At 44.1% G+C, this 15,012-nt stretch overlaps 1 protein-coding gene and 1 pseudogene across 1 annotated transcript in view; one reads left to right on the plus strand and one right to left on the minus strand.

Moving 5' to 3' along the window:
* Window positions 1-15,012, plus strand: part of CNTNAP2 (contactin associated protein-like 2) — a 1,478,157-nt gene that overhangs the window by 774,504 nt on the left and 688,641 nt on the right. The window lies entirely within an intron of this gene.
* LOC102814564 lies at window positions 145-4,712 on the minus strand (annotated as a pseudogene).

Raw genomic sequence — 15,012 nt, forward strand, 5'->3', positions numbered from 1 at the left:
TCTTCAAATGCTGGGCAGCTCACTGTTACAAGTATGGCAATAGGCCCTAATAGGTTGGTTCTCATGAAATAAAAGTAAATGAATGACCAAGCACTGTGATTCTCCTGTGTGTCCTGAAGTTGGAAGACTTGAAGGAATTGAACTCTAGGTAGTTTTCCGCATCTTGGCAGATGGCCACTCAAATACATCTTTTACTCCAGCTGCCTTTTGTTTGAAGAATTTTGTGTTTTGGACACTCTCTTGACCCCAAGCTGAGTCGAAGGAAGTGGTGTCTTGATCCACAAGGTGGGTGTTTTTCATACGGCCAGAACGTCCAAAGTTCTTGACCTGCATGACTAGAACAAATGGTTTTATTGAAATGATCTTCAAGAGTAGGTACACTGAAATCTCTCTTGTATACTTCTTCATTTTCATCCATGAAGAAGGCTCTCCGATGATGATACTTCTGTAAGAACTTGTATTTGCCCTTAACAGCTTTGTTGGTAATGACTTTGCCATTTGCCCGAAGCTCAGCTCACTGTTCATCCTTTCTCAGGCGTTCGATCTCTGCCTTCTCCTCGAGCGCTTCACGATCTTCTCTGTCCCTCCTGATTCTTTTTAACTCCCAAACTTTCCATGCCTCATATTCCTCCTCATCATTTTCATCATCTGCATTGAGAGCTCTGGTAGCATAGTGGTTACGAATCGGGCTGCGAACCACAAGGTCAGCAGTTCGAAACTACCAGCCACTCCACGGGAGAAAGATGAGGCTTTCTGCTCCCGTAAAGATTTACAGCCTTGGAAACCCTGTACAGGGTCGCTATGGGTCGGAACCGACTCAACAGCACTTAACAGCAACAACAACAATTGAGTGCATCCAGTGCCGCTAGGGACCGCTTGTTCTCTTCCAGCGCCTTCTTGGTCTCTTCTGCTACAACTTGAGTGTATACTTACGCCTCTCCTCAGCCATGCATTTTGCCTCCTTCTCCAGCTCCTTCTGTTTCAATGCTTCAGCCTCACCTTCTTGGACTGCACTCGATCCTTCTTTCCTATGAAGACTGACTTAAGGCGAGGCTCCATTTCATCTTTACTGTCTGTGTACTCCTCATACTCAGACTCGAATTCAGACTCCTCCCCAGAATATCCCTCATCCTCCACCTCCATCACTTCCATCTCTTCATTTTTTCTCTCCTGTGCTCGTTGACGCATCATCCCACGGCACCACTCAATTTCCTCATCATCAATTTCTTCCTCTTCTTCACGGCTATCTTCTCGTTCCATGTGCCACGCATCTCCTTCTACTTATGAATCGCTTTCTCCTCCCACTTCAGGTTCCGCTGTATTCCGGTGTGGAGCCCATCCTTCTTCCACATCGTCACTAATATGGCTCACTAGACGAATCTTCTTCCTGTTCCTCAGGCTCTGCGTCTTGTTCCTTGGCTTCCTGAATGAACTGAAGCTCTTCATCCTCCTCATCGGGGGACTCCATAGGGGCATAGCCTGGCCTCTTTGCAGACACATAGCATTTCACCTTCACTTTTTCATAGAAATTTCACCTTTCTCATTGCGTACTTGGACGGCCCCAGACGTAGATTCAATAGGCGGTTGTTTCATGAGTGCGCTTGGGACTGACACGTTGATGGCAGCGGCAGCGACTCCTTAAATTTGATTGATTCCAAACAGTGAACACCGACACAGTCAACGAACAACAAATTCCTTATCGCCTCTCGGTAGTGTTTTTGAGACTAAATCTCTACAGAGCAGACTGCCTCCTCTTTCTCCCTAGAAGTGGCTGGTGGACTCAAACTGCCAAACTTTCAGTTAGCAACCCAACGTTGGACCCACCAAAACACCAGAGCGCTCCTTGTAATTATCTCTAGAGATATTGAAAATGCCTTTGATAAGCTCCAATACTAGTGCTTTATTTTAAAAAGAGGGTTAAATAGGAAGTGATGAATACTTCTTTAAAACAATCTTGTGTGCGTGTCCCCAGAACACAGCCTCTCTAGCTTGTTTGGTAAGGGACAAGCAATAGAGACATCCCCACTGGAACAAGATACTATTTTCCATATGGTTTAACATTATATTAGAGATAGGAGAATTTGACAAAGAAAGTCATTAGAGGCAAAAGACTTTGAAAGAACTAGTCAGAACCACTGCTTCTTGCAGATGGCTTGCTTATTTCTCTAAAAACCCAGGAAAAAAATCAATGAGGCAACTACTAGGTTTGATAAAATAGCAGGGCATAGCTTCTACATGCAGAAATCATTAGGCAACATGTAATTAAACAAACACAAGTTTGAAGATAAAATGGAGGAGACAGGAAAACCCCTTCACCATAATTTCAGATAATAGTAGTTTTCAAGCATTTGGTTTATTTATCCCCATTTGGGAGGTGGGGGCAAGCATGAAAAGAACAACAGGATCGGCAGTCCCCACCCTGTGAGAGGGAGAAAGGAGGAGGGAGGAACACTCCGTGGAGAATGCTCTGTATTTTCTCTCTTCTGCTCTCGTTTAATTGACCTAAAAGATCTCCTAGTTTAGTTTAAAATTGCGTTTCATGTAGGAATCTCTCGAGATTGTTTTTCCTGGGTGGCGGCAGAGACTTGAAAGTATCCATTACAATCCAATTTTAAAGATTGATTTGATGTTAGTGTTTTTTAGTCTGTCAGTTTGCCCTATGCAGAAGCAAGTGCCACTTCCACTTACAGGATTTGTAAAGAAATCAACAGTTGCACCTCAACAAAAATCCTCACAACTGGACCAATAAATGACATCGTGATAAATGGAGAAAAGACAGAAACTGTCAACAACTTCATTTTGCTTGGCTCCATAGTCAACAAGAAATCAAAGGACATATTGCATTAGGCAAATCTGCTGCAAAATGACCTCTTTAAAGTGTTCAATAGCAAAGATGTCAGTTTGAGGACTAAGGTGCACCTGACCCAAACCATTTTCAGTTGTTTCATATACATGTGAAAGTTGGACAATGAATAAGGAAGAACTTAGAAGAATCAATGCATTCAAAGTGTAGTGTTGGCAAAGAGTACTGAAAGTAACATGAACTTCCAGAAAAAAACCGAATCTGTCTTGGAAGCACAACTAGAATGTTCTTTAGAAGAAGATGCTCATGTACTTTGAATGTGTTGTCAGGATGAATCAGTCCATGGAGAAGGACATCATGTTTGGTAAATTGGAGGGCCAGCATATAAAGGAGACTTTCAATGAGATGGATTGTCACGGTAGCTTCAACAATGGCTTCAAAAAGGGTACCAATTGTGAGGATGGGCCCAGGCTGGGCAGTGTTTGGTTCTGTTGTTCATAGAAGAGTACCTGACTCCATGACACCTAATAGAAACATGCTGCATAGGTTTTGTAAACAGCAAAGCAGTAAAGAATATACCAACCTGGATTCTTGAAGGGCTCTGATTTTCCAAGAGGGCATAGGTGGCTCTGAGTCAGAATTGGCTTGACGGCAGTGGAGGTTTGGGGCAGTGATGAGATTTTTAGTTTATTTGGAGCCACTTCCCCTTAGGCTGGGACATTTTTCCCTGGAGGAGACATTTAGACCCACATGGACTGAGGCTTTTGAAGTTCCATGTTTTATAACAATGTGTTTTCTCTAAAGAAGAGATCATCAGCTTATTAACTTGTAGTCATGATGTTTGGTGTTGTTCTTGTTGAGTGCTGTCGAGTCAGTTCTGACTCATAGCGACCCTGTACAGGGTTTCTGAGGAGCGGCTGATGAGCTTGAATTGCCAACCTTGCAGTTCAAGCCAACCACCTTGCAGTGCAGCACATTAGCCCGCAGCACCACACCAGGACTCCAGTCATGATGATTGTTGGTAAGTGCCGTTGAGTTGGTTCTGACTGGTAGCAACCCTGTATAGGAACAGGATTTCTGAGGAGCAGCTGGTGAGCATGACCTCCAACCTTGTGGTTCAAACTCATTAACTCACAACGCCACCCCAGGGCTGCAATCATGTTGATCGTGGCTAATAGCGATGAGCTCGTTGCTACTGAGGACCACCAGGAAATACACACGGTAGCGCCAGCAATGGACTGAAGCAGAGCAGCGACTGTGAGGACGGTGCAGGACTAGAGAGCACCTAACAGCAATAAGAAGAAAGAACAAATATAAACAGCTTTCTAAGTTACGCCAGTGTCTGGAGACCTGCGCAGTGTACCGTCAGCCTAATCATGCGCTGTGATTTGTTTGCCCATTTGTTGGAAGCTGATTGTACCTTCAGTCATTATCAAGAAAACGAGATCATGCTGCACTCGGCCTTCTTTCTGATTCCCTCTGATTACAAATCGGTTCCTAAGCAGAAATAAGTGTCTACTTAGTGAGGTGCTGTGTCGAAAAGACTATGCAGTCTTCTGTTGTTCCCCTGTCACCTGAACTCCAGTGCCCTCCATTGCAGAAGAGAAGTCAGGAATGATGTTTGGGAGTGCTTCCCTCAGGAATGATGCCCTGGAGTGCTCCCCTAAGGAACTACGTTCTGGACGACTCCCCAGATGCACCAGGACTCAATGTAGCGCACACTCCCCACTCCAGCACAGACACACACCTGCTGTCCCGCACCCATCCCCAGACATGAGAAGGAGCTCTGACGCTCGCTTGCACACAGAGCCGCGGCACTCTGACCCATCCATCCTCTCCCAGCAGACCGGCTGCTCATCACCAGTTTACCCGACTTCTTGATGAAGTGAAGGTCACTTTTCAGGTACATGACTGATTAAGGTGTTTGTTTTTGTGCCCATTCTCATGTGTGCTTACCACAACAGAAGGCTGGACATTTGGAAGCGTCCTTGGATGTTAACTTGGCACACCTCTCACTGGGTCAGGATGGATGTGGGCTGTGAACTTGAACTGCGACCAGTGCGTTCCATGTCTGGTTAAGGCAGTCAAGAGGACAGTTTTATATTTCCCATTTAGTCAAACACTTGACCAAAGACGTTGACTTATTGTCGATAAGTCCATACAGTATTTGGTGGCAATGGGTTTTTTTGTGTAGCTTTTCGTTTTCTTTTATGATGGTATATTCTTTGTGATCTCACTCACGGCAAACCAGCAATGAATTCCTAGATGTAGACTAGAGAAATGTTAACTGTCTTCTCAGACAGTGGACTCCTGTCCCCACTAGAGAAGGGAGCATTTGTAGGTCAGACTCACTATGAAGTAATGATACTCAAGTGCAGACACTACCTAGAAATGAAATGATAAAACATGCAGCAACCACCCAAGCATAGGCCTGAGAATTTGGTGTAGGAATCAATGTTTATCCTGGTGTGGTGCTGTGGATTCATGTGCTGGACTGCAAAGTCAGTTTGAACATCAAGTTCGGCAGTTCAAGCTTATCAGCCGCTCCTCAGAAACCCTATACAGGGTCACTATGGGTTGGAACTGACTTGACGGCTCTTAACAATAACAACAGTTGAGGTGCAAGTCCCTAAGAACCATGGGTTAGTCTCCATCTGAAACTCTGGTAGAGACACAACCATGCCCACAAAAAAATGAGCAAAACAAAAACTTGAAGACCAGAAATGGAGGACACGCCTCCACCCAGAGGGAAATTTCAGCCCATCAAGCCTTCTACTGGGCAATCCGGACTCTTTTAAGTTAGATGATCAATCTGCGAAAATGAATGTTTGCAATTAAAATGTAAGCATGCCCAGGCCATTCCGTGACCAGTTTTAAAGTGAAGTGCCTGTTCATAAAGCGGATTTTCATTGTTATGACTGTCTTTAAAATCATTTCCAGTCAAGATGAACTGTTGGCTCAAAAGTGGTCCAGCTTGCAGGGATGCTGAATGCCAGTCGTTGAAGCGGCCACAGATGCCCACCCCGTTGTGTCCCTTCCCCACCTGACACTCTTGCATGTTGAGGTGACACTTTTTGCTGTGATCACTGAATGACTTGTTTGTGCTGACATCAGTTATTTTTCGTTTTGAGGGAAATAAAAGCTAGTTGAAAGATGAGTTTGTAGCAACAAGGCTGTTTGGGTGCCTGTGTTAGACCACAGACCATAACGCCCTCCTAACATCACCTTATCAAATGGATTAAGGTGTACCCGACCCAAGCCATGTCATTTCAATTACCTTATATGCAAAGACCTGGAGATAGAAAACCAAAAGAGAATAAATAGCACAGTTGGTATTTCTCAAGCTGAAAGACAGAAGAAAATATTCAAACCTCAACTTACAATATCAAAGGATTCCATGGGGAAAAGTATTGGTGGATGCAGAAAGCTTCAAAAGAAAATGGACGGTATACACAGAGTCACTGTCCCAAAAAGAAATATTCGACCATTTCAAGAGGTCACATTGGATCAAGAGCCAATGGTTCTGAAGGAAAAAGTCCACGATGCACTGAGGGTATTGGCAAAAGACTCGGCTCCAGGAACTGACAGAAAACACATGGAAATATTTTAATAAACGGATATAGTTGTGGATGTGCTCTCTCATCTACACCAAGACATTTGGAAGACAGTTACTTGGACAGCCAATTGGAAGAGATCCATATTTGTTCCTGTTCCAAACAGACGTGAGCCAGCAGAATGTGGAAATCACCAAACAATATGGTTAATATCACATTCAAGTAAAAGTTTGCTGAAGATAAATTTTAAAAAGCTGCTGTTGTTTTTGTTTGTTTGGTTTTTGCTTTTTAAGTTTTTTTTTTATTTGGAACTCTGGTAGCGCAATGGTTACGAGTCAGGCTGTCAACCTCATGGTCAGCAGTTCGTAACTACCAGCAGTTCCATGGGAGAAAGATGAGGCGTTCTGCTCCCATAAAGACTTACAGCCTGGGAAACCCTGTGCAGGGTCACTATGGGTTGGAACTGACTCCACGGTACTTAACAACATCAACAGGGAACTGCTAGAAATTCAAGTTGGATTCAGAAGAGGATGTGGAACTAGTGCTCTATTGACTATGGAAAGATTCTCCACTGTGTGGATCAGGACCACCTATAAATAACATTGTGAGGAATGGGCATTCCAGAACACTGGATTGTGCTCGTGAGGAATTGGTACACAGACAAAAGGCAGTCGTTCTGACAGAACAAGGAGATACTGAATGGTTTAAAGTCAGGAAAGGTGTGTACCAGGGTTATATTCTTTCACCATATTTTTCAGTCTGTATACTGAGATAATAATCGAGAAACTGGATTATATGAAGAAGAACGTGGCATCAGGATTGGAGGGAGACGCATGAACAACCTGTACTATTCAGATAATACAACCTTCCTTGCTAGAAGCAGAGATGTCTTCAAATACTTACTGATGAAAATCAGTAACTACAGCCTTTTGTATGGATTGCACCTCAATGTAAAGAAAACAGAAATCTTCACAACTGGACCAATAAATAACATTTTTAATGAAGAAAAAAACTGAAGTTGTCAAAGATTTCATTTTTATTGGATCCACTGTCAACACTCATGGAAACAGTAGTCAAGAAATTAAACAACACATTGCATTAGGCAAATCTGCTGCACAAGATCTCTTTAAAGTGTTCAAGAGCAAAGATACCAGGTTGAGGACTAAAATGTGCCTGACCCACACCATGGTATTTTCAGGAACCTCAGATGCATATGGAAGTTGGACAATTAATAAGGAAGACTGTCGAAGAATTGATGCATTTGAGTTGTGGTGTTGGCGAAGAGTACTGGACATACCATGGACCACCAGAAGAACAAACAGATCTGTGTTGGAAGCAATATGGTAAGAGTGTTCCTTAGAACCCAGGCTATTGAGACTTTGTCTCTCCTATTTTGTCCCTGGAGGACATCATGCGTGGGAAAGTGGGGGGTCAGCAAAAAGGAGAAGACCCACCCCAAGATGGATTAACACACTGGCTACAGCAAATGAGCTCAAGTGGAACAATTACGAGGATGGTGCAGAACTGGACACTGTTTCATTCTGTTGTGCATAGGGTTGCTAATGAACCAGAAGTGGGTCCAGAACACTTAACAAAATGTATATGAAAGGTGGACAATAAAAAAAAAAAAGAATGAAGACTCAATGCATTTGAATTGTGGGTTTGGCAGAGAATACAGAATACCATGGACTGCTACAAGAACACAGAAACATGTCTTGGAAAAAATACAACTCAATGCTCCTCAGAAGAGAGGACAGTGAAATTTTGTCTTGCTTACTGTCTTAGTTATCAAGTACTCCTGTGACAGAAATATCACAAGTGGACAACTAAACAACCAGTCCTTTCTTCTCCCACAGTTAAGGAGGCTAGACGTCCAAAGCCAGAGTTCTGACTCTGGAGAAATGTCCCCATCTCCTTTCAACATCAGTAGGCTCAGAATTCTTGGCAGTTCCCCATGTGTCTTGGCATCAGTCTTTCTCTGGATCTTGGAGCTTCACAGTTCAGGGGCCCCAGCCTCAAAAGACAGACTATACTCCTGGCTTATCTATTTTGGTGGTTATATGTCCTCTATCATAGTTTTTTTTTTTTTTTTTTTAATGTTTTATTGTGAATTATGTGATAGTTTATACAGAAGAACATTAGCTTTACATTCATCCTATTGTATTTCATTTCATTGCCATGATTACAATCCCCTCCATGCATCATCAACCAACCAGTGGGTATGCCCTGCAAGCCTGCCCCCCAGTCATCAGCACAGAGCCCTTCTCCATCTCTGGGTCCAGAGTCCCCCCAGCCGCTCCATCTCTCTACATCATTGTCTCTGCCTCCATCTCTGGAGTCACTGTTTCTCTAGGTAGGATCCTGCTTTCAGCTCTTCTCCTTTGATGATCCCAGGGACCTCTGCTCCTAGACTGCAAAGTCAACCACTCCACTCCTTTTGCTACAAAATGTCTACCGTTACATTTCCAAACCACACAGTCAGTCATGATAACAATTATTCACTATTGTATCACAAGAGACATAGCCCCATCTCCTTTCATCAGTCCTGCCCAGACAGATTGGATACTACTCAGTTGAGATTCTACCTTTTTCCATGCCCTCTGGATCTAGCTTCCCTCTTGAAAGCTTGTAAGCCAGTCACTTCTTGCCTTTGTAGCGCCCCACCCCACCCTCGCCACACACACACTTTGGGTAGCCAATGTCCAAGTGGCCCATCCCTGTCTACTTTCTATATGGAGGGGGTGGGAATGATCCTTGCTGTAAAGATTTGTTCCCTCTTTTGAGCATCCATAGGTGTAGATCAAGTTCATCAAATTGTATCAGATTACTCTTTTTTTTCCTCTTCTTTCTTCTTCTAGTTGAGTTCTGATCATCTAGTCATTGAAGCCAGGTCAAGTGGGTATTATCTGCAAGTGTGGGTGTTCTTGTGCATATGCCCTCTCTGTCAGCCAAACACTTCACTCTCCACTCTAGTCCTCTGTGGCTATGCCACTGACTCAGGGGCCAGGAGTCCCCAGGTCTTGCCATACTGCTGGCCAACCAGGTCTCTACCCAGGTTCACAGGACTCTATTGTACGTGGTAGGACTTAGCTTGCAGCTTCATTGTTGTTTTTCCCTAACTTCCCCTTATCGGTGACTAACGTGGTCACCAGTCAGAGCACATGTCTGCTTGTGTATTCCCCTTGAGTCTTAGTCATGGAAGGCGATTTGCCTGAGGGGTCTCGACCACTTGCCTTGATGTCTCCTGGGCAAGCAACTTGCTTGTTCTTATAGTAGTCAGTCAGACTTCTGTTATTGTTTTATATTTTTCCTGTTGGTCTTTCTCTCAAGACGTATCTTCTGTTCTTCTAGCCGCTCCAGGTTGGTCTGCTTGTCCTTTCAAGTGGAAATGTCCAACCTCTGAAGATTCTGGATGCTGTTCAGGATTCCACCTATAGTCTTATGTAATGCAGAGGCTCTACAGGAAGCTCCTTCACTGGGAACATTGTGACCCCGTTTTAGGTATTCCAATCAGTTATAGGCAGAAGACATACTTATTAGCTTTCTATGGTGATATTTCTGGCTATTCCTTTCTCTCCCCCTCAAGTGTCAATTTTATAATGGTGTGCAGGGAATCCAAGATTCAGAAGGCATCCAAGCATCTTAACATTATTTCCCCGCTTTTCCCCATTCCAACCATGTCTCAATCCCTGTATCCCACAGCCCTGTTGCTCCAAGGTTATGCATACATCATTATTTACCTCTGTCCATGCAAACCTGCCTAACTGTTCTCCCATCCACCTTGTTCTTCCATTCCCTCCCCCTTCTTGTGTATTGCCCCCATCCCCAGCACCCAAACTATCCTGTGTCTATTCCCTCCCCTGTGCTCCACCTTCCATTCCCTCCCCTTACCCACTCCCACATCCCTGTAACCAGCAAAGAATCCCACCCCACCCCCCTTTTAGTATGGGTTCTTTTTCTTAGTTTTTTACAGTAGTGGTCCTATGCAGTATTTCTCCTTTTGTGACTGATTAATTTCACTCAGGTATCAAGATTGACATTGAAAAGGATCGTAGAAGAATTGATGCCTTAGAGTTGTGGTGTTGGAGGAGAATACTGAAAGTGCCATGGACTGCCAAAAGAACCAATAGATCTGTTTTGGAAGAAGTGCAGCCAGAGTGCTCCTTGGAGGCCAAGATGGCTAAGCTTCGTCTCTCATACTTTGGACACATTGTCCGGAGAAAACAATCGCTGGAGAAGGATGTCATGCTGGGTAGGGTGGAGGGTCAGAGAAAAAGAGGAAGACCCCCAACGAGATGGATCAGCCAGGTGGCATCATTGATGGCGTCAAGTGTGGCAGCGGTAGTGAGGTTGGCCCAGGATCGGACATTGTTTCGTTCTGCTGTGCATGGGGTCGCTATGAGTCGGTTCCAACTCGATGGCACCTGACAACAACGACAACAACAATTTCACTCAACATAATGTCCTCAAGGTTCATCGATGTTATGTGGTAGCTTACAGCTTCCTTATTGTTCTTCAAGGTAGCATAGTATTCCATTGTGTGTATGTACCACAGTTTGTTTATCCATTCTTCAGTTGATGGGCACTTTGGCTGTTTCCATGTTTTTGCTATTGTAAATAGTGCTGCTATGAACATTGGTGTGCATATATCTACTCGTGTTATGGCTCATATTTCTTGTGGGTAAATACCAATTAGAGGAATTGCTGGATCATAAGGTATTTCCATTTCCAACCTTCTGTGGAAGCGCCATATTGCTGTCTAGAGTGGATGGGCCGTTTTGCAATCTCACCAACATTGCAGGAGCATCCCAGTCTCTCCATATTCTCACCAGTAGCGTAGTGGTTACGAATCGGGCTGCGAACCTTAAGGTCAGCGGTTCGAAACTACCAGCTGCTCCGCGGGAGAAAGAGGCATTCTACTCCCGTAAAGATTTGCACCCTCGGAAACCCTGTGCAGGGTCGCTATGGGTCGGAACCGACTCGACAGCACACAACAACAACAACAACAACTTTTTTTTTTATCTTTGCTCTTCTTGTTGGTGTGAGATAATGTCTCATTGTTGTTTTGATTTGCATCTCTCTAATGGCTGGTGATCATCAGCTTTTCCTCATATGTTTGTTGGCTGCCTGGGTAACCTCCTTGGTGAAGTGTCTGTTTATGTCCCGTGCCCACTTTTTAATTGGGTTATTTGTCTTTTTCTTGTAGAGGTGTTGTAGTTTCCTATATATTTTAGTAATTAGTCCCTTGTCTGATGTGTTGTTGCAAAAGATGTTTTTATCATAGCTTTTTATAAAAGGTTTCTAGTGTGTAAGGCAAAAGATGTTGCATGATCTGCCTTTCCTGTTGCTGTAGTTGTTAAGTGCCATCGAATTGGTTCTGACTTCTAGGGTCCCCATATAAAGTTTCAAAGGAGCAGCTGGTGAGTCTGAGCCACTGACCTTGTGGTTCCAACCAATTTTACAGTCTAGTGCTTTATCGTTGATAAGCCCCCATAAGTAGGATCAGAGTGGTGGTGGTAGTAAGGGTGATGTTTATCGGTTTAGGATGTCAAAGCCTGCCATGAGGACTAACTACATCTCATCTTCTAAACCACTGAGAAACCTGGGCCAGTGCAGTTGACAGGAAACCCCTAACTACCAAACTTCACTTCTTCAAGAAGGACAAATCCCTGCTCCTTAGAAAGTGAGCACCTACTGTTGTTTTCAGCAAACAGTAGTTAGCACAGACTGCCTCCAAAAATTCTGTCTAGAATCACAACCAACACTGCCTTCCAAAGAAACGAGCAGATTTTCCAGAAAAAAATAATAATTTTAACAGCAAGGAGTAATGAAACCTTAGCAACTGTTTAAATAGTTTACCACACATTTGCTCTGATCCAACTACAAAAATAATGTCAGAAACATCCATTTCACTTTCTTTATTGGACTGATTCTGAAAGTCGGTGTAGACATAATGCAGCAATTTGGGTCCAGTTTTTAAACAATATGGTGGGGTCAGACGTTGGTGGGTACATGTCCAGCCAAAAGACATTCAAAAGAAATGTTTGAAAAGTAAATGCTTGTCTGTTTGTGCATTGATGGGTAAGAATTAATTCTCTGTATCCAATGTGCCTCCCAAAGACTTCTTGTTTATAGTTTATTAGTCTCAGTTGTGGCTTCAGAGAGATTTCTGGTTTAGGTGGGTTAATGCGCTGGACTGGAAGGTTGGTAGTTCAAGCTCACCAGCTGCTCCTTGGAAACCCTATATAGGAAACCGACTCGATGGCACTTAACAACAACAACAACAACAGTACTACTCTGAGACCTGGTTTGCTGCTGTAGGATGGACACTGGACTGGTAACCATAAGGTCGTCGGTTCAAAGTCACCAACTGCTCCTCAGACCCCCCTCTACAGGGTGATATGAGTCAGAATGGGCTTGTCAGCACAAAGCACCCAAAACAGCACTGGTCAAAAAGACCAGCACAAGGAAGGTTGATGGTTCAAGCTTACCAGTTGCTCCTCGGAAACCCTATTCAGGGTCACTATGGGTTGGAACTCTGGTAGCGTAGTGGTTACGAATCGGGCTGCGAACCTTAAGGTCAGCAGTTCGAAACTACCAGCTGCTCCGCGGGAGAAAGATGAGGCTTTCTACTCCCGTAAAGATTTACACCCTCGGAAACCCTGTACAGGGTCGCTATGGGTCGGAACCGACTCGACGGCACTTAACAACAACAACAAATGGGTTGGAACTGACTCAACGACACTTCACAACAACAACAACTGTTGAGATAGAGACTGTGACTTGTCAGCACCTTCAGGTCCTGAAATGAACTCAGCCCCGAGGCTCAGTTTCAACCAAACAGTTACTCTTGCTGTTGTTAAGCACCATTGAGTCTGATGCATTTGAACCCCTGGCCTCATGGTGTGGTCATTATTGTGCAGCATCATCCCAGGACTCCAGCAGACACATACCCAGGGGACTAGGAGCCCTGGCAGTGTTGGCTACTACCTGCTAGGTCGGTTCAGGTCCTGTCTCGACCACTGACGTGCTCTGGGTCTTGGTCACCTTCAGTCCACTCAGTTCCCACAGAGTCTTTTTAACTCAAGGCCTGTCCCACTCTGTCTCAGTGGCCTCCATTCTCTTTGAATGCAGGAGTGAATAGATACAAGTTTTAGAATTAAAAAGATGCTAAAAAAACATCAGCAAAGCACAGGCAGGCGCATCATGACCATATTATATCAGCATGATCTTAAGTCATCTGCGTAAGGTTTGCAAGAGAAATGAAAAGTCCTTCGATGACACTCGTGGCAGTGGGTACGAAGATGCAGCCGCCACAGGCATGGCCAGTGTCTCAGTTATAACAATGGGCCCCTATGGCGTCTCACCAGAGGTTCTCAGTGTCTGTAGCTCTTATAAATGGTATCATCAGCAACACTCCCTCCTAAAGATTGTCCACACATGAGTAGTTTATTCTGGCGGGAACAGTGGAGTTCAGTCTGGACTGCTTGCTGCTTTTTTAAAAAATTTAGAACATGTCTACATGGTGTACAAGCTGCTCAACTCAAGCATCTAGCTGTGGATTTATTTCCCATGTGGGAGAGAGTCTGAGCCTTGAGCCGCTTTGGTTTTATTTTATTGTGTGTGTGTGCCATAAGGTTTTGTTTCAGGGTGGGTTTTTTTTTTATTAACTTTTTATTGTGAAATGGGTGAAACTTTACAGAGCAGCTATAGCTGTTTCCATTCAATAATTCATACACATTTTGTTTTGGGATATTGATTACAGTCTCCACCATGTCACAGCTCTCTTCCTACTTCCTGTGTCTCCTGTTTCTGTCTGTCCTTCCTTCCTGTCCCTCCCTGCCTTCTCCCTGGGCAAACGCTGCCCTTCTGATCTCATGTAGTCGATTGTCCTAAGGGATATAGACCTTCATCTTTCTGTTACTGTTCATCTTATAGGTCTCCCTATTGTTTGGACTCCTGTGTGGCACTGTAAGATCATCACTGGACTGCCAGTCACAAGGTTGGCAGTTCAAACCCACCTGCTGCCCCTTGAAAAGCCTATACAGGGCTGTTACGAGTTGGAAATGACTCACTGGCACTTAACAATAACAACAGTATCGTTAGACTAGATGATGAGACGTGGAGTTACAGACTTCAAGGATGGCTAAGGGGCACAATTCAGAGGTTTCAAAGGTCTCTATTCCACTAGAAAGCCTGGTCTGTTAGACGATTCTTCTTCTCTCACTCTACCCAGGACCTTCAGAGTTGTCTATAGTAGTATCTGTGTACCACCTACTTCTTCTGGTCTCAGGGCCATAGAGACTGAAGTTCACAGGGTCCATTAGGCCTTGGGATGAATTGTTTCCATGTCCTTTGATTTACTTCTCTGCTCTGGAAGGAGAAAGATCAATAGTTACACCTTAGATGATTACTTTCAAGTTTTTAAGACCCCAGTTACTACTCACCAACATAGCACATAGACCATTGTCTTTGTGGATTCATCTTGTTGTTAGGTGCCATCGAGTCAGCACCGACTCATAGCGACCTTATGCACAGCAGAACAAAAGAATGTCTGATCCTGGACCAACCTCACTACTGTTGCTACACTTGAGTCCATCAATGCTGCCACCTGGACAATCCATCTCATTGGGGGTCTTCCTCTTTTTCTCTGAC

The sequence above is a fragment of the Chrysochloris asiatica genome, unplaced genomic scaffold (genome assembly GCF_000296735.1).
Source record: "Chrysochloris asiatica unplaced genomic scaffold, ChrAsi1.0 scaffold00041, whole genome shotgun sequence".
NCBI lineage: Eukaryota > Metazoa > Chordata > Mammalia > Afrosoricida > Chrysochloridae > Chrysochloris > Chrysochloris asiatica.